At 43.4% G+C, this 27,717-nt stretch overlaps 1 protein-coding gene across 1 annotated transcript in view; it reads right to left on the bottom strand.

Annotated features, from left to right (window-relative positions):
• KCNK2 (potassium two pore domain channel subfamily K member 2) overlaps nucleotides 1–26,754 on the bottom strand; it is a 208,440-nt gene extending 181,686 nt beyond the window's left edge. Inside the window, exon 1 of the mRNA XM_034764515.1 lies at nucleotides 26,706–26,754. The gene's annotated coding sequence lies outside the window, so the exon portion shown is untranslated. The remainder of the gene's footprint in view (nucleotides 1–26,705) is intronic.
• Between the last annotated feature and the right edge of the window lie 963 nt (nucleotides 26,755–27,717).

Raw genomic sequence — 27,717 nt, 5'->3', positions numbered from 1 at the left:
CTTGAGCGAATATCATCTGGTCCTGGTGACTTATTGCTGTTTAATTTATCAATTTGTTCCAAAGCCTCCTCTAATGATACTTTAATCTGTCACCTAAAACGAATGGCTCAGGTTTCGGAATCTCCCTCATATCCTCAGCCGTGAAGATCGATGCAAAGAATTCATTTAGTTTCTCCACAATGGCCTTATCGTCCTTGAGTGCTGCTTTGACACCTCGATTGTCCAGTGGCCCCAGGTTGTTTAGCAGGCTTCCTGCTTCTGATGTACTTAAAAAGTAATAGCAATTTTTTTTGAGTCTTTGGCCAACTGTTCCTCATTCTTTTTTGGCCTTTCTAATTGTATGTTTACACTTTATTTGCCAGTGTTTATGCTCCTATTTTCCTCACTAGGATTTAACTTCCACTTTTTAAAAGGCTGCCTTTTTGCCTCTCACTGCTTCTGTTACTTTGTTGTTTAGCCACAGTGGCTCTTTTTTGGTTCTCTTACTATGGTTTTTAATTTGGGGTATACATTTAAGTTGAGCCTCTATTATGGTGTCTTTAAAAAGTTTCCACGCAACTTGCAGAGATTTCACTTTTGGCGCTGTACCCTTTAATTTCTGTTTAACTAACCTCCTCATTTTTGTGTAGTTCCCCTTTCTGAAATTAAATGCTACAGTGTTGGGCCGCTGTGGTGTTTTTCCTGCCACAGGGATATTAAATTTAATTACATTATGGTCACTATTACAAAGCGGTCCAGCTATATTCACCTCTTGGACCAGATCTTGTGCTCCACTTAGGACTAAATCAATATATAATTATAGCAGCATTAATGTACATTTCAGCTTTATGGGGAGGGGAGGGGGGAGAAAGTTTTTGTCTGATGGGCAGTATGCTCTTGACTTCCTAAACCAGGCAGCAAGAAAGCAGCAGATGTGCCTCATGGTGGAAGCCTCTTTATGTAGTTAAAAGGGCCAGATTTAAAAAAAAGGTAGTTAGGTGACTAGTGGGATTTTCAAAAGCATGGGTGAAGTTAGACATCTATGTGCTTTTGAAATACCAAATACCTTTTTAAAAAATAAATAAGTCTAATCTTAGTGATAGAACTAGATTGGGATAATATCATAACTGGAAAAAAAAATAAAGTTAAGAGGTAATTTGAGCCCCAAAAGATTGGCCAGCCATAAGGTAAAAAAAGGGAGCCATGTCACTACTTTAAGTTAGCTCCAGAATATTTTATGACCACAAATTTTTCTAACTAGTCTATTTCTCAAATTCATCAGTGGATTTTCATTTATTTTTTGCACTCTAATTCTTTCCAGTGTTGATAATTTGGGTGGGGGGAAATGTTACAAAAAATGGAAGGAAAAATTAAATTAAACTCCATCGCGCTTTGAAACTGTCCTGACTTTAAGCAAGTTTTGAAAAAGGAAAGTATCAAAAAAGAGAAAAAAAAAATTATGCACAGGCTTGTTTTCCCCCCCAAGCTATTTTGTGGCAGTCAGTGGCAGAAAAGGAAAATAGGGCAAACAAAAATCAAAATTTTGCAACACATTTAAAAACGCAAAACATTTGCAAGATTTGAAATAAACAAAATAGAAACAGGTTTTTTTAAACAAACAGCTCTACTCAGACAGTAGAATCTAGAACCAAAATCCACTGGAGCCAACTCGTCTTCTAGTTTCAGTCCAGACTAAAACCAACTGTGGGTCCCCTTAATGATCATCTAGGTGTTGATACATCCAGCCCTTTCTATGAAGAGAGTTTCAGTTAAAAATACATTTGTAGAATTCATTCATAAAATGAATTTCATTAAGCCCAGTTGCCATAACAATACACTGGGACAGTTACCCATGCTCAGGATGTCTAATAATCAGAATTTCATGTAACAGATCCTCAGTATGAAATGGAGGAACCCATTCACCTCAGTGAGCCTTGCGGAAACAAACTGTAGTGGGTGGACAACTCATCCCTATACCCAATTCACAGAGCTTCTCCAAAATAATTCCTAGAGCATATCTTTAAGAAATCCAAATCTTGATTGTTAAATTGTTCCAATGGTTGATTACTCACCTTTAAAAATGTATGCCTTACTTCCAGTCTGAAAACTTATTATAGCTACCACTACTTTTTTTTAAATTGATTCCCAAGGGGTCCAAAACCTCAACTCTTCTGCAGGCAAACCTTTTATTGCAGTCAGTGGGAGTTTTGCCTGAATAAATCTTCAGTAGGACTTTGTTTGGTCTATGAGCGGCGAACAGCAGAGGCTAACAGCGGGAGTTTGCCTGGGAGCTGTCCGAGAGGAGGTACGCTAAGTGCTGCATTAGGGGGGCTGTGTTGGTGAGTATCTGAGTGTCTGCTGCTGGGACAGTTGGTCAGTTTGACCGTGTGCTTGATTGCTTGCTTGTTTGTTTGAAAAGTGTGAATTGGGAGTGCTTTGTTCCAGCTGGGCCTTGAGTGGGCCTGACTGGTATATAAGGGCAGTCAGCAGCGAACCAGCTGAGCGGCGAACAGCAGAGGCTAACAGCGGGAGTTTGCCTGGGAGTTCGCGTGGGGAGAGCACACTGAGGCTTTCATCTGCAGGTTTCTCCGAGTAGTTCCTGCAACAGTTGAGGAAGCTCCTAAGAGGACGGTGATATGGAAGGTGAGCGATCAGCTGTTGTAACCTGCACAGGTTGTGCCATGTTTGTCTTTCTTCCGCAGGACAGAAGCGACTTTGTCTGTACAAAGTGCAAGCTGGTCTCCATATTGGAGGAGAAGGTTCGAGGGCTGGAGAAACAAGTATCGACTCTGCGTTGCATAAGGGAAAATGAAGATTTCCTGGACAGACGTCAGGAGATGCTTCTACGGCCACAATGTTCTGAAGATTCAGAGCAGGCGCAGCAGGGACAGAAGGATTGTGAGGAGGTTTGGCAGCATGTGACCTCCAGAAGGAGAAAGAGGAGTGTCCATGCACCAGCAATGGAGATACAGGTGAGCAATCGTTTCCATGTTCTCTCTACAGGTGCTAATGCGGAGAGTGGACTAGATGGCCCATCTGAGGGAAGGGAGCAGAAGGAGACTCCACCGATTGGAAGGCAAAAGATGCACTGTCCTAGGGATGGGGGTTCCACGACCACCACTCCCAAGAGGAGGAGGAGGGTGGTGGTGGTCGGGGACTCCCTCCTCAGGGGGACTGAGTCATCTATCTGCCGCCCTGACCGGGAAAACCGAGAGGTCTGCTGCTTGCCAGGAGCTAGGATACACGATGTGACGGAGAGACTGCCGAGACTCATCAAGCCCTCGGATCGCTACCCCTTCCTGCTTCTCCACGTGGGCACCAATGATACTGCCAAGAATGACCTTGAGCGGATCACTGCAGACTACGTGGCTCTGGGAAGAAGGATAAAGGAGTTTGAGGCGCAAGTGGTGTTCTCGTCCATCCTCCCTGTGCAAGGAAAAGGCCGTGGTAGAGACCGTCGAATCGTGGAAGTCAACGAATGGCTACGCAGGTGGTGTCGGAGAGAAGGCTTTGGATTCTTCGACCATGGGATGGTGTTCCAAGAAGAAGGAGTGCTAGGCAGAGACGGGCTCCACCTAACGAAGAAAGGGAAGAGCATCTTCGCCAGCAGGCTGGCTAACCTAGTGAGGAGGGCTTTAAACTAGGTTCACCGGGGGAAGGAGACCAAAGCCCTGAGGTAAGTGGGGAAATGGGATCCTGGGAGGAAGCACAAGCAGGAGAGCGCAAGAGGGGAGGACTCCTGTCTCATGCTGAGAAAGAGGGACGATCATTGAGTTATCTTAAGTGCCTATACACAAATGCAAGAAGCCTGGGAAACAAGCAGGGAGAACTGGAAGTCCTGGCACAGTCAGGGAACTATGATGTGATTGGAATAACAGAAACTTGGTGGGATAACTCACATGACTGGAGTACTGTCATGGATGGATATAAACTGTTCAGGAAGGACAGGCAGGGCAGAAAAGGTGGGGGAGTTGCGTTGTATGTAAGAGAGGAGTATGACTGCTCAGAGCTCCGGTATGATACTGCAGAAAAACCTGAGAGTCTCTGGATAAAGTTGAGAAGTGTGAGCAACAAGGGTGATGTCGTGGTTGGAGTCTGCTATAGACCACCAGACCAGGGGGATGAGGTGGACGAGGCTTTCTTCTGGCAACTAGCAGAAGTTGCTAGATCACAGGCCCTGGTTCTCATGGGAGACTTTAATCACCCTGATATCTGCTGGGAGAGCAATACAGCGGTGCACAGGCAATCCAGGAAATTTTTGGAAAGCGTAGGGGACAATTTCCTGGTGCAAGTGCTGGAGGAACCAACTAGGGGCAAAGCTTTTCTTGACCTGCTGCTCACAAACAGGGAAGAACTAGTAGGGGAAGCAAAAGTGGATGGGAACCTGGGAGGCAGTGACCATGAGATGGTCGAGTTCAGGATCCTGACACAAGGAAGAAAGGAGAGCAGCAGAATATGGACCCTGGACTTCAGAAAAGCAGACTTTGACTCCCTCAGGGAACAGATGGGCAGGATCCCCTGGGAGAATAACATGAAGGGCAAAGGGGTCCAGGAGAGCTGGCTGTATTTTAAAGAATCCTTATTGAGGTTGCAGGAACAAACCATCCCGATGTGTAGAAAGAATAGTAAATATGGCAGGCGACCAGCTTGGCTAAACAGTGAAATCCTTGCTGATCTTAAATGCAAAAAAGAGGCTTATAAGAAGTGGAAGATTGGACAAATGACCAGGGAGGAGTATAAAAATATTGCTCAGGCGTGCAGGAGTGAAATCAGGAAGGCCAAATCACACTTGGAGTTGCAGTTAGCAAGAGATGTTAAGAGTAACAAGAAAGGTTTCTTCAGGTATGTTAGCAACAAGAAGAAAATCAAGGAAAGTGTGGGCCCCTTACTGAATGAGGGAGGCAACCTAGTGACCGACGATGTGGAAAAAGCTAATGTACTCAATGATTTTTTTGCCTCTGTCTTCACGCACAAGGTCAGCTCCCAGATTGCTGCACTGGGCAGTACAGCATGGGGAGAAGGTGACCAGCCCTCTGTGGAGAAAGAAGTGGTTCGGGACTATTTAGAAAAACTGGACGTGCACAAGTCCATGGGGCCGGATGCGCTGCATCCGAGGGTGCTAAAGGAGTTGGCGGGTGAGATTGCAGAGCCATTAGCCATTATTTTTGAAAACTCATGGCGATCGGGGGAGGTCCCAGATGACTGGAAAAAGGCTAATGTAGTGCCCATCTTTAAAAAAGGGAAGAAGGAGGATCCGGGGAACTACAGGCCAGTCAGCCTCACCTCAGTCCCTGGAAAAATTATGGAGCAGGTCCTCAAGGAATCAATTATGAAACATTTAGAGGAGAGGAAAGTGATCAGGAACAGTCAGCATGGATTCACGAAGGGGAAGTCGTGCCTGACTAACCTAATTGCCTTCTATGATGAGATAACTGGCTCTGTGGATGAGGGGAAAGCAGTGGATGTGTTATTTCTTGACTTTAGCAAAGCTTTTGATACGGTCTCCCACAGTATTCTTGCCACCAAGTTAAAGAAGTATGGGCTGGATGAATGGACTGTAAGGTGGATAGAAAGCTGGCTAGATCGTCGGGCTCAACGGGTAGTGATCAATGGCTCCATGTCTAGTTGGCAGCTGGTTTCAAGCGGAGTGCCCAAAGGGTCGGTCCTGGGGTCGGTTTTGTTTAATATCTTTATTAATAATCTGGAGGATGGTGTGGACTGCACTCTCAGCAAGTTTGCAGATGACACTAAACTAGGAGGCGTGGTAGATACACTAGAGGGTAGGGATCGGATACAGAGGGACCTAGACAAATTAGAGGATTGGGCAGAAAAAAACCTGATGAGGTTCAACAAGGACAAGTGCAGAGTCCTGCACTTAGGACGGAAGAATCCCATGCACTGCTACAGACTAGGGACCGAATGGCTAGGTAGCAGTTCTGCTGAAAAGGACCTAGGGGTCACAGTGGACGAGAAGCTGGATATGAGTCAACAGTGTGCTCTTGTTGCCAAGAAGGCTAACGGCATTTTGGGCTGTATAAGTAGGGGCATTGCCAGCAGATCGAGGAATGTGATTGTTTCCCTTTATTCGACATTGGTGAGGCCTCATCTGGAATACCGTGTCCAGTTTTGGGCCCCACACTACAAGAAGGATGTGGAAAAATTGGAAAGAGTCCAGTGGAGGGCAACAAATATCTGGAGCACATGACTTATGAGGAGAGGCTGAGGGAACTGGGATTGTTTAGTCCCCAGAAGAGAAGAATGAGGGGGGATTTGATAGCAGCCTTCAACTACCTGAAGGGGGGTTCCAAAGAGGATGGAACTTGGCTGTTCTCAGTGGTGGCAGATGACAGAACAAGGAGCAATGGTCTCAAGTTGCAGTGGGGGAGGTCCAGGTTGGATATTAGGAAACACTATTTCACTAGGAGGGTGGTGAAGCACTGGAATGCGTTACCTAGGGAGGTGGTGGAGTCTCCTTCCTTGGAGGTTTTTAAGGCCCGGCTTGACAAAGCCCTGGCTGGGATGATTTAGTTGGGAATTGGTCCTGCTTTGAGTGGGGGTTGGACTAGATGACCTCTTGAGGTCCCTTCCAACCCTGATATTCTAGGAGTCTACCACACCCAAGCTGTCCTGGAGAGTTGTCCTTGCCACGAGCTTGCCCTCCTCTAAAATCAGCATGAACTCACGTCTCGAGTCGGTCTTTCTCGGGAGGTGTACTGTATGCTGATGGTGTCACACTCAGAGGGTACTCTCTGAACCTGATGGCTCCACTGGAGGACAAAGGGCCACCCCCATAAGTCTTAAGTCTCACTGCTCTCTTTTTTAAAGGAAGGCTTAAGCCCTCTACAAAAGTGTGACACTTGTCACCGATATGGAGCTCCTCCAAACATTTTAGGCAGTTAGGATGTGGGTCACTGACTGACACATGACCAGCAGGACTTGAACCCCAGAGATTGAGGTATGCCTCCAGCACAAAGTCCAGGTACCACGAATCAAATTTGGTCCAAAAAGGACTTATAATGTACAGTTAGTGATAAACTGAAGCCTATCTAACGAACAACTAGCTGCTAAATGACAAACCAGACTATATACAAAAAGAGTGAGGGAAATAAACTTGCGACTTCTTTATTTAGCATTTGCATATTCGCCGAGCCAAGCAATAGCATTCTTAGTGGCGAAGTGGAGTTCTCAGAGCCCGCCTCTAAATTTGGCTAGCGGGCACTCCTCGACAACACATATCATTGTTTGATCTGCGCTGCAGCTTGGATTGGCTCGAAAACCCCAACAGTGCTGATTGGCTGCACAGAGGCCTTGCCCAGTTTGGAATCAGTTAAGAAGGGCCCACTGACAATGTCGCAAAGCGTGGAGCATGGGTAGTAGGGTCTGTGACGGGAACTGATTGGTGTTTGATGTTAAGCATCAGTCTTCCCACCACAAGGATTCCACTGTCATGTCCTGCCATGAAAGAAGCATAGCTGGTGGGCTAAAAATAGTGATAGCAAGCCTGGGAGCACTCCAACAGTAATCACTCGTGGCAAGAAGAAACTGAGGGGAGTTGGGAGAGGCTCCATCCTCTTATACCAGCATGCAGTGACACACAACGGCAGAGGGCAATTGAGCCACACTATCAGAGAGGTAGCCGTGTTAGTCTGAATCTGTAAAAAGCAACAGAGGGTCCTGTGGCACCTTTGAGACTAACAAGAAGTATTGGGAGCATAAGCTTTCGTGGGTAAGAACCTCACTTCTTCAGATGCAAGTAATGGAAATCTCCAGAGGCAGGTATAAATCAGTGTGGAGATAACGAGGTCAGTTCAATCAGGGAGGGTGAGGTGCTCTGCTAGCAGTTGAGGTGTGAACACCAAGGGAGGAGAAACTGCTTCTGTAGTTGGATAGCCATTCACAGTCTTTGTTTAATCCTGATCTGATGGTGTCAAATTTGCAAATGAACTGGAGCTCAGCAGTTTCTCTTTGGAGTCTGGTCCTGAAGTTTTTTTGCTGTGAGATGGCTACCTTAACATCTGCTATTGTGTGGCCAAGGAGGTTGAAGTGTTCTCCTTAGGGTTTTTGTATATTGCCATTCCTGATATCTGACTTGTGTCTATTTATCCTCTTGCGTAGTGACTGTCTAGTTTGGCCAATGTACATAGCAGAGGGGCATTGCTGGCATATGATGGCATATATAACATTGGTGGACGTGCAGGTGAATGAGCCGGTGATGTTGTAGCTGATCTGGTTAGGTCCTGTGATGGTGTTGCTGGTGTAGATATGTGGGCAGAGTTGGCATCGAAGTTTGTTGCATGGGTTGGTTCCTGAGTTAGAATTGTTATGGTGCGGTGCCCACCATCAACCTCAGCCTGGACCAATCTACACGGGAAGTCCACTTCCTAGACACCACCGTACAAATAAGCGATGGCCACATTACCACCACCCTATACCAAAAACCCACCGACCGCTACGCCTACCTTCATGCCTCCAGCTTCCACCCCGGTCACACCACACGATCCATCGTCTACAGCCAAGCACTGAGGTACAATCGCATCTGCTCCAACCCCTCAGACAGAGACCAACACCTACAAGATCTTCACCAAGCATTCTCAAAACTACGATACCCACACAAGGAAATAAAGAAACAAAATCAACAGAGCCAGACATGTACCCAGAAGCCTCCTGCTACAAGACAGGCCCAAAAGAGAAACCAACAGAACTCCACTGGCCATCACCTACAGTCCTCAGCTTAAACCTCTCCAACGCATCATCAGTGATCTACAACCCATCCTGGACAATGATCCCTCACTTTCACAGACCTTGGGAGGCAGGCCAGTCCTCGCCCACAGACAACCTGCCAACCTTAAGCATATTCTCACCAGCAACCACGCACCGCACCATAACAACTCTAACTCAGGAACCAACCCATGCAACAAACCTCGATGCCAACTCTGCCCACATATCTACACCAGCAATACCATCACAGGACCTAACCAGATCAGCTACAACATCACCGGCTCATTCACCTGCACGTCCATCAATGTTATATATGCCATCATATGCCAGCAATGCCCCTTTGCTATGTACATTGGCCAAACTGGACAGTTACTACGCAAGAGGATAAATGGACACAAGTCAGATATCAGGAATGGCACTATACAAAAACCTGTAGGAGAACACGTCAACCTCCCTGGCCACACAATAGCAAATGTAAAGGTATCCATCTTACAGGAAAAAAACTTCAGGACCAGACTCCAAAGAGAAACTGCTGAGCTCCAGTTCATTTGCAAATTTGACACCATCAGATCAGGATTAAACAAAGACTGTGAATGGCTATCCAGCTACAGAAGCAGTTTCTCCTCCCTTGGTGTTCACACCTCAACTGCTAGCAAAGCACCTCACCCTCCCTGATTGAACTGACCTCGTTATCTCCACACTGATTTATACCTGCCTCTGCAGATTTCCATTACTTGCAGCTGAAGAAGTGAGGTTCTGAGCCACACTGACAGGTACCGCTCAGTGAAGAAGTTCTCTGACAACTGCGCATGAGTCATGCTCACAGCTACAGTGGAATAAACATGTGCAATCACTCAAGGAAGAAATAATAATTGTTCCCACAACAACTTGTAGTGAAGAATTCCCTAGGAGATGTTCCCGAGACAGAGGGATAGCAATGATCTTTAGCTCCAGAAAATAAGTTGTCTAATTTACATAATTATAAACATTAAAACTAAACTGACAGTGACACATATGGCATCAGGAAAACATTGGCACAGCAACACCAAAAATCAAATACAATTCAGAGTCCTTCTCATTCATAAGATAGAATCACTGGGGTGTAGGGGGGAGAAGTCACTGTTTGCTCACTCTCCAGGAGTAAAAGCCTATTTAAAACTTATTTCAGGTATTAAACGGTTATAATTGATTCTGGGAGTACATAAAGGCAGATCTGATGATTAAGGAAAGGCTATTTTTACTAGACATTTGTTAGAGCAGAACCACACTATCAGGGAATAATACAGTATATGGCAGAAATGTGCTGTAATGTCCAAGCTCTTTGCTATGCTCAGCCAAAACCTGACTGGCTAAATCAAACACGGTCCTAAATTTCTTCCAGTTCCTCAGTCAGGGAGCCCCTGTCCCATCCTGTAACCATCCAAACCTGTCCTCCTAAGGCAAGCCAGCCTCCAGCTAGGTGCAGATGAATAGAAGCCACTTCTAAAGGCTTGTCAACATGGACATACTCAGGAAAGTGAATCAAAATTAACTAATCCCTTCCAAAATGAATTAAGATAAAACTGAATTAAGGCCACTTTAATTCTAAATGAGAGGATCCACACAGGGAAAAATGCAATTGAATCCACTTTCAATTCACACTTTTAGTTAATTTGAATTAATTTTCTTGAGTGTCCCTGTGTAGCCAAGTCCTAAAACTGACAATATGATTCAGTAATCTGAACACAATATGATTTTCTTTAGGAACATGGGTTGTCTTCTTCCCACTGCATCACCTAGAACCCAAATCTGCCATCTCTGTCTTGCACAGAATCCTGTTTTCTGTGAATGAACAGGTTTATTGCATAGTTTTGAATAAATGTGTTGGGTAAAATATATCCCTGGGGTAACCTTGTTGAAATCAATGAAGTTAATCCAGCATGAATTTAGCCTTTATTTCCCATCCCCTCCCCCAAATTACTATGACATCTAGTTACATCAACAAATGTTTTAAGAGTTTTCTTTAGAAAAACCTGTGTGTATGTGCATGTAAACTCATTACATGCAACATAGTAGAGGTGCATTTTCCATGGCATAAAGCTTATTAATCATATGCTAATAGCTATCTTCTTAGCTGCTTGTGTCAATATGGTAACCTCACAACTACATAGGATGACTTGTGGTGTACTGAACAATCTATGCTAGCAGAGCTCCTAGTTCCCATGGAGACTGTGGATATTTAAAATAATGTAACAAGCTAGAGCAGTGGTTCTCAACTGATTACACATTGTGGGCCACATATGGGGCCCATGATGTGTTACGTGGGCTACAGGGACCAGATGGCAGGGCAGCGGCAGCCCCAACCCTGATCCTCACTGTGCGGGCCAAGCAGCTGCCCAGGAGCTTGCGGGGCTGGGCAGCTGCCCCAGCACCCCGCTGCACCAGGGCAGCCCAGCCAGACCCCTCCATACCGGGCAGCTGGGAACCCAGCTCAGACCCTCCATGCCAGGGAGCTGGGAACCCAGCGGACCCCAGGCCAACCTTTAGCACACAGCTGAACTGGGCCTCAGCTGTGTGCTAATTGGGCCGCATGCACCCCGGGTTGAGAACGACTGAGCGAGAGAGATGGTGCTGTCATGGCTTGCTTTACCACGTGGATTCCATTTATGTAATATGTCTGTTGACCACTTTGGTACATCCAGAAGCTTTCCTTAGTTGCTGTATCTAGCCCATCGTTTATTGCAGTGGTGCAGGGGGTCCGCCAAGCAGGGCCAGCATTAGAGTCGCAGGGGCCCAGGGCAGAAAGCTGAAGCCCCACCACCCGGGGCTGAAGCCTGGGGCCCTGAGCCCTGCCACCCGGGGTTGAAGCCAAAGCCTGAGCAACGTAGGTTTGCAGGGTCCCCATGCAACTGCCCTGCTCGTTACCCCCCAATGCTGGCCCTGGCTTTGATACACACACACACACACACAAAAACCCCCCAGTTATTATGGCACAGGTGGGCCATGGAGTTTTTATAGCGGGGGGGGGGGAAAGAGGGTCTCAAAAAGAAAAAAGTTGAGAACCCCTGGTTTATTGTCTTATTGACTTGGGTGTAGATGAATTAGGCTGCTGAGAGGAGCAGCCACACTTCTTGTTAAAGTCCTAGGCACCTTTGGAAGTGGCCTGTCTCCTTTCTAAGGCTAGGAGAACAAAGTGACTAGATTCTTTGCCTTGCATAAAAGGAGATCCCCAAAATGACAGATTTCCCAGATTAGGACAAATTTTTTAAATTTTAAGGGAACAAAATGTTATGTTTAGACTTGGAAGGTTTAGATTTTTTTTTCCCCCCAATCGATCAATGTTGCTTTCACCACACAAGCTGACCCAAAAAAAAAAGTTACATCAATAAATCAGAATTTACAATTTACACTCACACAAAGTAAGAAAAATGTTGCTTGAGAATTTAGTTTGATTTAAGATATTTACTTTATGTATTTTGATGTGATGTTGACAATGTGTGTTTTAATTTGTGTGTTTTGTTTATTGTCTGGATCCTCCACCTCCCTTTCTTTCCTACAACTCTAAAAATAGATTTAAAAAAGTTAATGCTTAAAATTAAATATTGATATCTGTCAATTTAGAAGGAAATAAAACAAAAGAATTCTGCCAAGCCTAATTATGTTTTACCTACATTTGTTTTGCAGATGTGTAAAGTCGGCTCATGGACAACTGATACTTGAACTCTACATTGTTATTATTTTAAACCTCCTTTAGCTCTTCTAAACATTCAAGACCTAATGAAGAGTCATGTTGCATACTTTTCACTGTCACTTACATCCTGTTGTAATACATAGAGAACATGCACCAGTGTCTTGTGGCTCTTGCTGCAATGTCCCGTGGATCAGATTTTGCCCCATTTTATCAGTGAAACCCAGTAACTTCATATCTGATTATTGTAAACATTAATATCCAACTGTCCTAATAAGTGGGATTGTACTCCACTTAAATAGTTACCTATACAGAACTAGAGTTTTCAGTACAGTACGTATTCCTGAGAGATTCAGCCCATGAGTCAAGTCCTGCTCTGCAGGAAGTCAGTGGCAAAATTTCAGACTTCTAAATCAGATTGTGTGAATTAATTATATTGATTTATATTAATCAACTGATTAGATTGATTGATATATAGATTTCTACTGGTGTGAGATCAAAACTCATGCCCATTGTCTCTTTCCCAAGCTCTACTATTTTCCACTACTTTAGCTCAAAGACATTCATACTGAATCACTCCTGTGACAAGTGAGAATGCAGGGTAAAAACAATCACAGCTCTTAATGACAGTTATGGAAGACCTTTCGCACTGGCTAGCAGAGAGGCCTCATGCCGCTAGAATCTTTTCTTCCTCATACAGTGAAGGAATGGTTTGTTTGTAATGTGACACTGACAAAATATCTTCAAGAGTTTTGCTATTTTCAAAGCTTTATTCTTAGGCTCATCTCTTATAACAAGTCATCTTGTGTTTTAGCAGGGGTCTGGCACACCTTTCTGAAGTCATTGTGACTGCATTTACCAGTTCATTGGTCTTAACATTGGTTAATAGCAGATAAAGAAATATTGTGCTTTATAACTAAATGCTATTAAGTTACACAACTGGCTTCAGCTCTTAAAGATCCTAAGCAAGTTCAGGACTACTGTGGCAGAGCACACACTGTCCTGCCGCATCGTGTCTCCCACCTATGCTATAAGGAGAGGGTAGAGTTGCAGGGACTGGCTACAGTGCAGGTGCACAAAATAGGAAGTTTCCTTCCAGCTGCAAATGCCCAGCAGAGAATTATGGCCTCTTTGTGCCATCTGAGGGGTACTCACAGGTGACTAACTCTGTAAGTTATCAAATCATTTATTTCCATTCTAAGGAAAGATATCTTGATTGTTAGTAGACAAAGCTAGACATTCATAACAATTCCTGAACACCCAGATTTCCCATAAAATAGTGGTGCTGTTACAGTACATACCTCAACCTTCCAGGCAACGTACTCAAACACCCAACATGAGGGATACAACAATTATTCATGCAGAAAAACAAACAAAAACAAGTGATGCAGGATTTCATGTAAATATACTCTTTCATGGTTCCTTATTCCTGCTGCAAGTAATTTTTAACACTAAAAGGGAGGGCATGCCAAGTTTGTGTGGCATGCAGGGCCGACTCCAGGCACCAGCGAAGGAAGCAGGTGCTTGGGGCAGCCAATACAAAGGGGCGGCACTCCATCCGGTATCGCGGCGGCATCTCCAATAAAAAAGCCGATCAGCGGCACTTCGGCGGCAGCTCAATTGCGCTGCCCCAAAGAGGAAGAGAGGGAGTGAAGGACCCGCCGCTAAAGTGCCGCCAATTGGTGCTTCCCCCCACCCCCATGTTGGTAACTGTAGGATTAAATTGAGTGATTTCCTTCAAACGAGGGACACTTGTGAGGAAAGCGTGTGTGCAAGTTTCAGAGAAAGCTACAGATCACATTTTAGTTTGTTTTAAAAAAACAAACATCTCATTATAGACCTTTGGTACATAAAACCCAGATGGCCCTCTGGAGATTAGAACACAGCCTCCTTCAATCACACTTTGGTAAAGCAATAGGATGACAGCGCAGGGACTAAACTCCCAGTGAGGTCTGTCAAGTTAACACCATAAGAAAGCTTTGCAAATATTATTACGTTATATATTTGAACTACTGTTTTTCCTACTGTTAAATATTAGAGCTGTATGCAGTGTGGAATTGGACTCCAGTGGAACGGATGATGTGAATGACACCAGAAAACTAACAACTTATGAGAGATGATGGCCCTAAACGTACACTCTGTGTGAAGTGAAAGCTGATTTGGAAGCCACTACACAACTCCATTCCACCCATGCTGTGTGTGCACTAGAGACCCCCTGTATTCAGAGACAATGATGAGCAGTGGAAGCAGCTTCTATTAAAGTCACTTTGAAGGTTGCCTGCAGAAGAAATTTCTGAAGCATCTACCCATCTTTCCCCTGGTGCTCATGTTCATTATGCGTAGGCCTAAGATTTTGTCATGGAAGCTCTGGAGTCTGCCAGAGATCTGAGACATTTTCCGCTTCAGCGCCGGTGGTGGTGGTGGGGGGCCTTAGAGCTTCGAGCTGAACCCCCCACCCACCCACCTCCTGCAGCAGTTCTCTGGCTCTCATCCCCGTCAACCCCCTTTTGTCACAGTTATTTTTAGTAAAAGACCGGTCCGTGACTGGTCCCTGTCACAGTCCATGAATTTTTATTTCCTGTGACCGGTCCCTGTCTTTTACTAAAAATAATCGTGACAAAATCTTAACCTTAACTATGTTTGACCAACAGACCATATAGAATGCAGTCCTTGTGGGTAGGCCTTCTGATGCTCTTGACTTCTCATTCAATTCTTTTAGAACTTGTGCCATCATAGGAGAAGGCACATGAAGAAAAGGAAAATTCACCTGAGATGACAGGATTCAATAGTACTATAGGCTAGCTTGTGATCTCCACAACAGTGGTGCAGATTCAGAGGAATTCCTCTGACTCCAGTTAGAGTACTGCAACTTGGAGCAGCTCAGAAACAGACTCTGAATGTGACCCATCATTCCTTTGTTTAAATGAGCTTTTCAGAACACCACTTGATGGATTTTGCCTTTCCACTAGGAAGGCAGAGTAGCAAGCCTACATTAAATATTCTGCCTTTTCTTTATAAAATTATCAGTGCCAGATGATGGAATTTCATCCACAGAACGGGTATATAAGAGACCAGAGGGGGGTAAACTATTGCCCGCAGGCCACATCCGGCCTGCAGGATGCTTCCCTCTGGCCCCCGAGCTCCTGCCAGAGAGCGGGGTCAGGACAGGTTTGCGGAGGAGCCAGCCCAACTCCGCAGCAGCGCGGTGAGTGGGGCATAGACTAGCCCCTCCCCTTCTGCTTCACTCCCTCCCTCGTAGTCACAGTTCCTCCAGCACCTGGGCAGTGTGGCTGCAGCTCCGGCTGGGCGGCACGGCTATAGAGCCGCCAGACCTAGTGCTCCAGGGCGGCGCAGTCAGGGGCCTGGGCCCTGCTGCCAGGGACAGAGCAAGCCAGGACCCCCCTCCACCATGCTTGGCCCCTGTTCCCAGCAGCCAAGCCCAGACAGGGAGCAAGCCCTGCCTGACTGCCAGGGAGAGCAGCCAAATCAGCAGGGGAAATGCACAGGAAAGGACTGAGCACCCCTCTCCCCCCCACCCCACAGATAACATGGGGCGGGGAGATTGGATGGAGCGGGGGTCCTGAGGATGGGCAGGGGGTGGGGAGCAGGGGTGTTTGGATAGGATGCGGGAGTCTTGGGGGGGGTAGGCAGGGGAGGGGAGCGGGGGATGGGGGGGTTGGATGGTAGTGGGGGCTCCAGGGGGCTGGACAGGGGGCAGAGGCCAGGCCACGCCTCGCTGTTTGGGGAGGCATAGCCTCCCCCAGCCTTCCCTACCCAGCCCTCCATATAATTTCTGTACCTGATGTGGTCCTAGAGCCAAAAAGTTTGTACACCCCTGTTATAGACAATAGTATTATATAAGTTTACCTTTGTAAAGCTCAAGTGTTGTTCATTTGTATTATACATGTTCACAGAAAAGAGCCCCTTCTCTGTTTGTGTTAAAACACTGTTTAAAATAAATCGATGTAGTATTTACTGTAGATGGTAAAAGTCAAAGTTATCTGTTTATGACTCCAATAGCAACCTTTTGTTCCTTTATTTGGCTGCTCGGAATTTCTGAGAAGGAAATTATACTGATAATCATTTTCCCTAGAAATTCAGGGCAGAATAATCACATCAAATCATTTCAACTAATTTATGTATTTTGTTATTTGTTCCGTTGGCCCATTTTGTCAGGATGACCATCATAGTCAATATCCTTGGTATATTAGCATCCTGCAGTAATGTATTTAAGTTGGACATGTTATTGTATTTTTGTCTTAAGTACAAAAATAATAGAATGAGATGCAAGATAAGCCCATACATCTTGTATTTAGTTATTAAACTACGTATTTGTTTCTCCTACAGGTTTGCCGATTTAAAATGTAACTCAGCAGAAGATTCAAAATACAATACAATTTACTCATTACAGACCAAATCCCAAAGCCAGCAGTCCCAGAAGTGCAGAACCTTCAGTAGTTCTTTGGCCCAGAAAGGCTCTGTAGAAACAGATGGAAAAATCCCAACAAGGGGAGAGGAAAAGAGAGAGGGCTACACATTCTTGTCTGGTTGCCCATCCTCTACTTCTCCAAAAGCCTGGAGTCAGACTCCATCCAGCCCATCTGCCATACAGAACAATTGAGTCCTAGGGACCAATGTCACTAGAAGACATATGCATGCACTTCATTTCCCCAACATCCAGAAAGGTGAGAAGGTTCTTCCACTCACTGACAAGAAACTAGTGAGGGTCTGACTACAGACTTTGGCAAATCCTTTATTAGCCCACAGCACTGGAGTATGAATTGCATGCACAGTAGGTATAATGGCTTTGGCAAGTATACTAAATTAGAATTTCAGTTGCCTTTACTAATGAAGAAACCCAGCAAAGTGAAGTGTAATTATTTTCAACTGGTTCCAACTTTATTTTGGATTTGTGCTAGTCCATTATATTTTTCACATTTATAAATCCAGTTTTTATTCAAAACATTAAAATCCATAACACATGCATAGGCACTAGCAAAGATGACATTGGAAGACAGACATTTTTGCATTTAATGGGGGGCGGGAGATTAGAATTCAGACTCAACTTTTCACTTATTTAAAAAGGAAAGAAACCAAGGAACAGGACATGACATATCAGTTATTGCCTCTGAATTTTATAGTATTAGAAACAGCATTGGAAACTTACCTCTTCACTTTTTATTACCACCAAAATGATAAAGTTAATCATGCCTGCTGTGACCCAAGAACCTCTTACTGCCTACTGGCCAGAGGGTTAGAAGAATGTCCTGATTCTGGTATATTCTTTGGTAAACCAGAATGTATGTCACATGGTATCTTAAATGAAAGCCAGGGTCACGAGTCATTTATATCACTGTGAAATGTATGTACAGATACTATGTAAGGAGCTATGTAGACCTACTGAAAATATTTTCTAAAGTCTAGATCAAAGCAGAGCCATCTGGCAGAAAACCTGTTAGTCAAGACATGTTTATTCACCTGTTTCTCTTTTGAAATGTAAGTTAAGTATGGTCTCATTTACAAATGGGTCTCGCATCACCCATCTAAGCTAAATGCAGACAAATGATTGTGAGAATTTCAGCCAGCAGGTATGGAAACAGTGGTAGAAGAGAACATTGTCTTAAGATACACTTCAAGAGGTTTGCTGGACTATATTTGGGGAATAAAGACAACACCCCTGCCCACACTCCATCCAGCACCTAGGAAGCAAATGGCAGCACATTTAAAATCAGGAAAAATGAGATCACAACTAGTCTTGTCTGAAACACTGCAGAGGACTTTGGGGGTAAGCTGCTTTAGACAGCAGGTTAGCCTGTTAATTTTAGTTTTCAGAAAGCATGTTATGATTTTATATGCAACCTTTATTTCCATTATTCATACACACTCTCTCTAAATCTTTGGCAATAGATAACACTTATATTTATGCGAAAACAAAAATAAGTTATGGTATTAAACAAGGGAGCTGATCCTAAGTGCAATCATACAAGCTGGTGTGCATTCTGTTCTCTTAGGAACAGCAAGCCTGGTATTTCTGTGGCTGTTCAGTGGATAAGGGCACTAGAGTGGAACCCTTGAAATGAATTTGTGGACTGGGGTCCACCTATTGTTAATCTGTAAGGCAAAGTAAAGTCTAGTATTTTCAGGAGGAGATTGCTTGGGTGGCTAACAGGATGGTGGTGTTAGGGAGCTGACACCATCACACCTGTGCATGTTTTCTTTGATATACGGATTTAAAAGCCTTAGGAGCTTCACTTCCTAAAGACTAGGGAATATTGTGACTGGGTTTCCTCCCTCTACCATTAGTGGAAATGAGTCTTCTGATAAGGAGTGTACTGAAGCCTAGATGGAACTTCCAGAAGGCAGATTGGGGCACCTTTACAGACTAATTAGAATGGAGCATTGTAACCATCCCACTAAACATCATCTCCATAGAAGATGCAAACTGTCATTTTTGTTGTGCCATCTTTAAAGCTGCAAGTGCAACAATTCCATGCAGTTTCCAACCAGTGTAAATTCCATGTTTGAAGGAGGATTGTGCAGACCTGCTGAGGCAGTATAAGCAGTCAGGTGATCTGGAGATTGTGGACCATCTTATAGAATCATTCGGCTCGCCATGCTCGATGGGAGGAAGTGACAGTGGTGCTTAACTTTACGTGGTCAAGCCAGAAGAGCTGGAGCTTAATTCATCGACTAGGTGCAGCTCAACATCCATATGGACAAAGCAGGCCAGCAGTTACTCCAAATCAGACTGCCAGTCATCTGTTGAAGGTCACCAAAGCTCCTGTTGACAGAGTTGTCAGGTGCCAGGTACATGACAAGTGGCAGTGTTTCCTAAGGAGTAATCCAGCAGATAAGATTGAGCCACTCACTAGTCTGGAACTGGATAAAGGACTGAATGATTTAAAAATGGGAACAGCTCCTGGATATGATATAGTTGTCTCATGAATTCATGAGACATCTGGGTCCTTGCGCTCAGGAATGGCTCAGAGTTCTGCGTGAATCCAGACTGCCTAGAATCTGGCACCAAGTGAAGGTCATTGCCTTGCTGAAACCCGGGAAAGATCCATACTTGCCTTCTAGCTACAGACCAATTTCACTTCTAAGCATCTGCTTTAAGGTGCTCAAGCATCTGATTTTGCAAAGAATTTCACCATCTGTGGAAGGCATGTTGGCATCAGAGGAAGCCGGTTTTCACTGCAGTCGTAGTACATGTGATCAAGGGCTGGCATTGGTTCAGTTTTCCTTGTCCTGACCATGGCATACAATTATGGTTTGTCACACAGGTCTTTGGATGAAATTGTCTACAACTATGTCAAGTTGGTTAGTATGTGCAATGGCTCTGTTTCTGATAAATGACCATTTCTGTGCATATATTGGTGATAGAACAAGTGCTTGAAAGCACCAGAAGAATGGCCTCCAACAAGGAGGCACTCTCTCCAATGTTATTCAATTTATAGTTGAATGACCTACCACATACCAGGTCCCACCAGTTTGTTTATGCAGACAACATATGCCTTGGTACTCAGTCACACTCCTTTGGACATACTTGAGAGTGCCCTGAATGCAGATATGGTAGTTATGGCAGATTATTGTCATCAGTGGTGCCTGATATCAAGTGAAAGTAAGACTAGGTGGAGTATTTTTCCCTCTTACATCATGCACAAGCAGGCAGAGATCTGAATATAGTTCTCAGTGGTCAGCGAATAAAGCATGATTCACATCCGGTTTATTGAGGTGTCATGTTAGCTAGAATACTCACATATCATGACCATCTTACAAAGACAGCGACTAAAGTCAAAAATGTGCAACAACCTGCGCGGAAGACTGGCCAGAATGACATTGAGGGACCAGTGCCCAAATGTTACGCACTTCAGCCTTGGCACTCTATTACTTAGTAGTGGAGTATCAAACTCCAGTATGCGCTTGCTCATCTCACACAAAGATGATCGCCATACAATTTAATTGCACCCTGTGTATTATTTCAGGCATACTTAAATCTACTCCTCTACCATGGTTACTGGTTCTCTGCAATATTGCTCCACCTAGTGTTCAGAGAGGAAAGTGTATCAAAGTTCATGACGAAGTTGTGCAATATGCCACTGTTAATTAGAGACTTGTTTAATCCACCATATGGCCATCTGCCCTCATACCACCTGTTGTGGATAAATTTACTGGGTAAGGGATTTATGGTAAAGGACGTGTGGTGAGCGTCATGGTCTGCAGAGAAAGTGACAAATAATTATCTCATCTCAAACCCCACTCAACATCAATCCAGGTTTGATTTACTGTAAATGCAATGGAGCCTTCTGAACCAGTTTCATACTGGACATGGAATTTGTGCTGCAGCGGAACTTCAGTGGCATTTAGAGATAGAGACTATGTCGATGTGGGCAGCTACAAACCATGACACATACTGGTCTTTGTGCCTTGAACATAGTTGATAAGAATGCTGTGGCTTGGCTTGACTGGACTTCATATGCCAAATAATAAATAAGTGGTGTGTTAGTCAACAAAAGTTCCAATGCAAGTCATATCAGCTAAAGAGCTGAAATTAAGCTATTGTGGTAAACAAAAGTCATGACAACAATCTCTCCCTGAATTACCTGCATTCTCTGGTGCAAGAGGAAGAATCCCATGCCCTGCTACAGACTAGGGACCGAATGGCTAGGCAGCAGTTTTGCAGAAAAGGACCTAGGGGTTACAGTGGGCAAGAAGCTGGATATGAGTCAACAGTTTGCCCTTGTTGCCAAGAAGGCCAACGGCATTTTGGGCTGTATAAGTAAGGGCACTTACTCGATCCCACAGATCGAGGGACGTGATCATTCCCCTCTATTCTGCATTGGTGAGGCCTCATCTGGAGTACTGTGTCCAGTTTTGGGCCCCACACTACAAGGAGGATGTGGAAAAATTGGAAAGAGTCCAGCGGAGGGCAACAAAAAATGATTAGCGGGCTAGAGCACATGACTTATGAGGAGAGGCTGAGGGAACTAGGATTGTTTAGTCTGCAGAAGAGAAGAATGAGGGATGGATTTGATAGCTGCTTTCAACTACCTGAAAGGGGGTTCCAAAGAGGATGGATCTAGACTGTTTTCTGTGGTAGCAGATGACAGAACAAGAAGTGGGGGAGCTTTAGGTTGGCTATTAGGAAAAAAAAAATTTCACATGGAGGGTGATGAAACACTGGAATGGGTTATGTAGCGAGGTGGTGGAATCACCTTCCTTAGAAGTTTTTAAGGTCAGGCTTGACAAAGCCCTGGCTGGGATGATTAGTTGCTTTTAGGTCCTGCTTTGAGCAGTGGGTTGGACTCTATGACCTCCTGAGGTCCCTTCCAACCCTGATATTCTAGGATTACCTGTTCTGTTCATTCCCTCTGGGGCACTTGGCATTGGCCACTGTTGGAAGACCGGATACTGGGCTAGATGGACCATTGGTCTGACCCAGTACAGTCACTCTTATGTTTTTACGCACAGTAAGTTATCAGTTTCCAGAAGGAGTCATAGGGTTATGTGCATGACATTTAAGGAGGAATCAGACAAATCACGGGCTTCTAACTCTTCCTCATCATTGCCAGAAGGAATAGCCAAGCCTATTACAGAGCCCTAGGAAGAGGGCCCCTAGTAATGATATGGACAGCATGATGTTACAAAGTAATAAATAGAATGGCACAGTAATGGTATGTGCCATTGTAATAAGTCCAACAGCAATTAGAATAAAATACTGCTCTCAGATGTCTATACATGTCATTCCCAGTGGGAATCACCTATGTGCACAACAAATCCTCCTTTTGAATGAATATTTTGACATCGGTTATTTCAGAGAGCCTTTGACAAAGTCCCTCACCAAAGGCTCTTAAGCAAAGTAAGGATTCATGGAATAAGAGGAGAGGTCCTCTCATGGATACAGAACTGGTTAAAAGACAAAAAACAAAAAGGTTGGAATAAGTGGTCAGTTTTCACAATGGAAAGAAACAAACAATGGGGTCCCCCAAAGGTCTGTACTGGGACAGTGCTGTTCAACATATTCATAACCGATCTGGAATAAGGAGTGAACAGTGAGGTGGCAAAGTTTGCAGAGGATACAAAATTACTCAAGATAGGTAAATTCAAAGCTGACTGAAAAGTTAAAGATCTCACAAAACTGGGTGACAAAATGGCAGATGAAATTAGATGTTGAAAACAATTCCAATTATATATACACAAAATGAAGGAATCTAAATTAGCTGTTACCACTCAAGAAAGAAATCTTGGCATCATCATGGATAGTTCTCTGAAAACATCTGCTCAATGCTCTGCAGTAGTCTAAAAAGCTAACAATGTTAGAAACCATTAGGAAGGGAATCGATAATAAACCAGAAAATATAATTCCACTGTATAAATCCATGGTACACCCACACCTTAAGTACTGCATGCAGTTCTGGTCACCCCATCTCAAAAAAAGATATTAGAATTCGAAAAGATGCAGAGAAGGGCAACAAAAGTGATTATGGGTATGGAAGTTTCCATATGAGGAAAGATTAAAAAGACTGGGACTGTTCATCTTAGAAAAGAGATGACTAAGGTGGGATATGATAGAAGTTTGTAAAATTATGAATGCTATTCACTTTCTTCATAGGGAAGTATTAGTTACCATTTCATCATATAACACAAGAACTAGGGGTCACCCAATGAAATTAACAGGCAACAGGTGTAAAACAAACTGAAGTACTTCTTCATAGTCACCTTGTGAACTCATTGGCAGGGGATGTGAAAGCCAAAAGTGTAACTGGGTTCAAAAAAGTATTCGATAATTAATGGACCTATCCTCCATGAACTTGTTATTAGCCAAGTTTGTCAAGGACACAGCCCCATCCTCTGGGTTTCCATAAACCTTCAAATGTCAGAAGCTGGAATTCGACAACATAGAATTGATCACTTGAAATTGCCCTGTTCGGTTCATTCCCTCTAAAGCATCTGATACCAACCACTGCCAGAGACAGGATTCCAGCCCAGTATGGCCACTTATGTTCAAAATGGGTCAACAAAATGGCCAATTACGTAGATAATCAACATTGTTAATACTACACTTACAATTCAGTTGATAACTGCTCTACTTAGGCATGGAACAAATTTACAGGTGCGCCCAAACCATAGCTATCTAGCTGAATCATGCTGCTCACCTTCCCTCTGATCTTTGAGGGCTTGGATAAAGTGAGACCTGAATCCAAACCAGCTCTGGGTTTGGTTTGCAAAGGTAAAACCCTATCCTGCAAAATCATTGTTGCTTTCACCCATCTCTACAACTGAGCCAATAAATACTACTACTTATATAGCACTATAGATATGTACAGCCCTGAACATAGGACAGCTGTGCTCAAATAAGAACCTGGTTCCCTGCCTATACGAGTTAAAATTCTCCTCTACCCCACGCCAAGCCTGTGTTGCCAGACTTGGCATAGGGGGCTTCTCTGGGACTGGGAAGAAACAATTCTCTTCCCCAGATTCCAGAGTACTGTAGTAGCAGAGCCACTCCATGATTGCTACTGCAGAGCCTACTAAACTCCAGTGCTTCTGCTCCATCAGGGGACAATAGTGGGCGGGTGAATCCACATAGAGGAGGAGTCACCAACACTGTTGTCTGAGTAAATGCTTTTTAGAGTTCAGGCTTCCCAAATCCTCTCTCCCCTCTGCCCAGTGCAGTGTTGGGTTCCACATTGGTTCCTGTGGAGCACGGGGCAAGATTTGCCCTTCAGGACATGTTCTATACCATACCAGCTTAAGAAATAGGATGCCATATAGAAGCAGGTGGTCATTGTAGCAGAAATTGATGTTAAATATATTTCCAGTGCTATCTGTCAACAAGCTATTTAAGGCTTGTCTCTATATTTTTATCCTTCCTGCCGGTCTGAGTTTCTGGATGATTATTGCAAATTAATGATAAAGATAATAGCAAAATAGGCTTCCTTCCAGTGGCTGGAAACATGTATTTTGGAAACATGTTGCTCCAACAGTTTATTGCAGCCAGAAATTAAGGATTGCAAGAATCAAATCATGCTATTTATGTATTAGACAAGAGACAAAGGAACAGATGTTCCTGCTACCATTTCAATAAAAGGAATGACTCTAATCATTTCATTAAGGCCTATTTTAGGGGTAAGTAAACAGATGTAAGTAAAGTAACCAGGGCAGATGAACTTATGTTGGTTCTTGTGTGTAATACCACTACAGATTTTACATGATGTGGTTTATTCTAGTTTTAGTTTAAAAAGTAGTAGCCCCAATCCTGCAATCTTTATGCCAAGTTCAGTCCTGCAAGGTGCTGAGCACTCGTTAATTTTCATGTGTTGGCCCAAGTATTGGCACACTGTCCATTCGCTTGCAAAAGCTAAACCTTGTTCGTTTAGAGATTTCCTTAACAAAAGTGTTTCACGCCTAGGTAATAGTTGGGTGTCAGTGCATGCATTGACTACAGACAAAAGCATTTTTAAGCTCCTATCCTGCAAGCAGTTGGATTTACATACATCACTCCCCAATCTCATGTCTTCACAGAGCCACACTGAAGTCAATGGACTCTTCACTAGCACAGCTGCTTACAGAATCAGGACTTTAGTTAGTTGGTTCAAATCCTGTGATCGCTGTTCCTAGGAAGGAAGATTTAAAAGTAGTAGGGGTTATTTAACACTTTCCTAGAGTGGTAAAGAGTTAGCTTGCATAGCAAGCTAAATAGGCATTGGAATGCATTTAGTTTATGATAATACAATCCACTGAAAACAAAGGGGGAAAGAGAGAGATACACACATGGGAATATAATTGATTCCTATTGATACATTACCGATCTGTTTTTCAAAAGCGTTGAGTCCTCATAGTTCCCATTTATTTCAGTTGGGGCTGGAGGCACTAAGCACTTCTGAGAATGGGGTCCTAGAACTTCTAAATAGGTTTTGCAATGCAATTGCATTTAAAATGTTATTCTCAATATTTGTTTTACTCTGTTTGCATTGTGGTAGCACCTAAGAGCCCCAGGCAAGGATCACAGCCTGTTGTGGTAGGCACTGTATAAACAAACCAAGAAAACAATCCCTGCCCCTAAAATTTTAAATCCCAGTCTAGAATAGCCACTATATACCATGATGATGAGGAGCACAGTAGAGACAGACAGCTAGGCAAGCACTTCCGATCTTTTCACCTCTTGCAAGTTTAACAAAAAGTTTTATTTGTGTTTTAACAAGAAATGTTATTTTACTTTCAGCTCTATGGTGAAATCTCCTGGATATGCCACATTCAAGTACAGGATAACAAACACAAAAACACAGCTAATGTGTGTAAACTGTGTTCAAAGTTTGTGCTTGCTGTTCTGCTTGAAGACATTCCTTAGTGCAGATCTGCTTGGGCTTTTAAGATATTAAGTTTTTAAAAAAGCAAGGTGATTAATGTTTTTCTTTTGGTTTATTTTTATGAGTCACTCCACTAAGTATTTGCATTAGCAGGTCTCCTGCTGCCACTAGATGATTCAACCATGTTTGTTTAGTCGGTGTGTCTCTTGTAAAGTGCAACAATGTTGAATTTTTCTGGGTCTCCTTTTGAGTTCTACTAAATGTTTAAGTCTAATTTTTAAACAGTTGATTAAACACTCAATTTTGCAACCCTTCTGTGAGTAGCCCAACTGAAGTAAGTGGGACTACTCACTTGAGTAAGCATTGCAGGACCAGACCAATGTTTTTATTGTTGCTCTTTGTATTTTCTCCTGCTGGAGCTGTATTAAAATGGAGGGCAAAAAACAACATAGCTGAAATGTCACTATAATTGAATGCAAAGCTTTTGTTTTCTCTTACGCTTCAAAATACAAAGCTATTTAATATGAACGACTTCTAAAACAAAAAACAAACAGTGATTACCATTTTTAAGCCACTCTGGAAAGAAGAATTATATTTCCATCTTAAAATTAGAAGAAGTTCTTTAACATGTTAGAGATACTTCATTTAGAAGCCAGCATCTTGACTGGCACTGGCATGACCTGACTTCTGCAAAATAAAATGCAATCAAAAGGTCTTGTTGCTTAGTTATGTCAGAGTGGAACTATAGGCAAGGTTGTGGCTATGTTGACCAGCACCAACAGTAGAAGCTAAGTCTAAGGGAGATTGAGGAGTTCCTAGATTTCTCTATTTCCCTTTCTGAGGCTGCCCATCCATACTCTGTTCAACCTTCTGAATCTCCTTTTCTTATCAAATTACTCTCTCAGCACAGCTTTAGTTCCCCCCTCCAGGATTGCAAGTATAAGGAGAGAAAGGGAGACTCTGAATTAAATACAACAGGGGTAAAAGCCTTTCCCACTAACTTAAAAGGGAATAAAAGTCTCTGTGCTTACCTGTTCACAAAGAAGCCTGTTTCAGACCAGAGATCTTCTGCAGCTGAGAGTTTGGCTCTCAAGGGAAGCATTTGTAATGGCAGCTCTTCAGAACAGCACTATTTCTGCCACATCAGGTGTTAATGGTATTTTTCCTTCTCTGCAATTGATGCAATGGCTGATGGGAGAAAAGGGAGTGTTTAAGGACTATAAAAGGTTTTATGAGGCTTAAAGAGTGTTAGTATGTCTGAGAACAGCCTCCCCTTGAATAGACAGTTAGGATCTATGCAAGTTTGTCTTAAACTGCAGTACTACTCTGAAAAGTGACGCATTGTATCTTTTTACTGATCACATCTGTTCCCTGTGTGAATTCAGAGTTGCATCTGCTGACTTCTGCAACAAAAACACTATTACTTTGCATTCCTGCAGAACCAAAACAACTCAGGAAGAGTGAGCTACATCTCTGTTTTCTATTATTGAGAGAACTATGTCACCTGTGATAATTCCAAGGCTAGTCAGTTACATGTGTGAAGATCAACTGGCCAAGTGAAAGTTAAGGCATAACTTGCAGAAACTTTATCACCTGTGATGATGTGCAAGCTAATAAGAACCTAACTTAATGATTGGCTCTCTTGTTGAATGTGTAGGCTTTTAGTTAAGGGAAAACACATCTTTTCAATTTGAAATGTGCTTAGATTTTAAGTGAAGTTACTGGAAGATATTAAAACACAAGATTTCCCAAAGCTAGCATGGAACTTCTCCTGATATAAATTCTGTATTGTTATACATACATATTAGTTGTTTCTATTTTTTAAGTTATGTTACCTAGTAAATCAATATATTAATTAAATATGATCAGTTTCTGCTGGAATTTTTTCTTAACAGGATAACCCCAAAAATCTTACACTAACATGCATTGAAATTAAAACCTGTTTTTAAAGACCAGGGATGACATTGTACCATTGATTTTAAAACTGAAACCTCACTTGAAAAGAGCAGCAAATATGGTCCCATATCACTCAACATTTCCAGC

The sequence above is a fragment of the Trachemys scripta genome, chromosome 3, assembly GCF_013100865.1.
Source record: "Trachemys scripta elegans isolate TJP31775 chromosome 3, CAS_Tse_1.0, whole genome shotgun sequence".
NCBI classification, from domain to species: domain Eukaryota; kingdom Metazoa; phylum Chordata; order Testudines; family Emydidae; genus Trachemys; species Trachemys scripta.
This window is presented reverse-complemented; position numbering and strand designations above follow the sequence as displayed.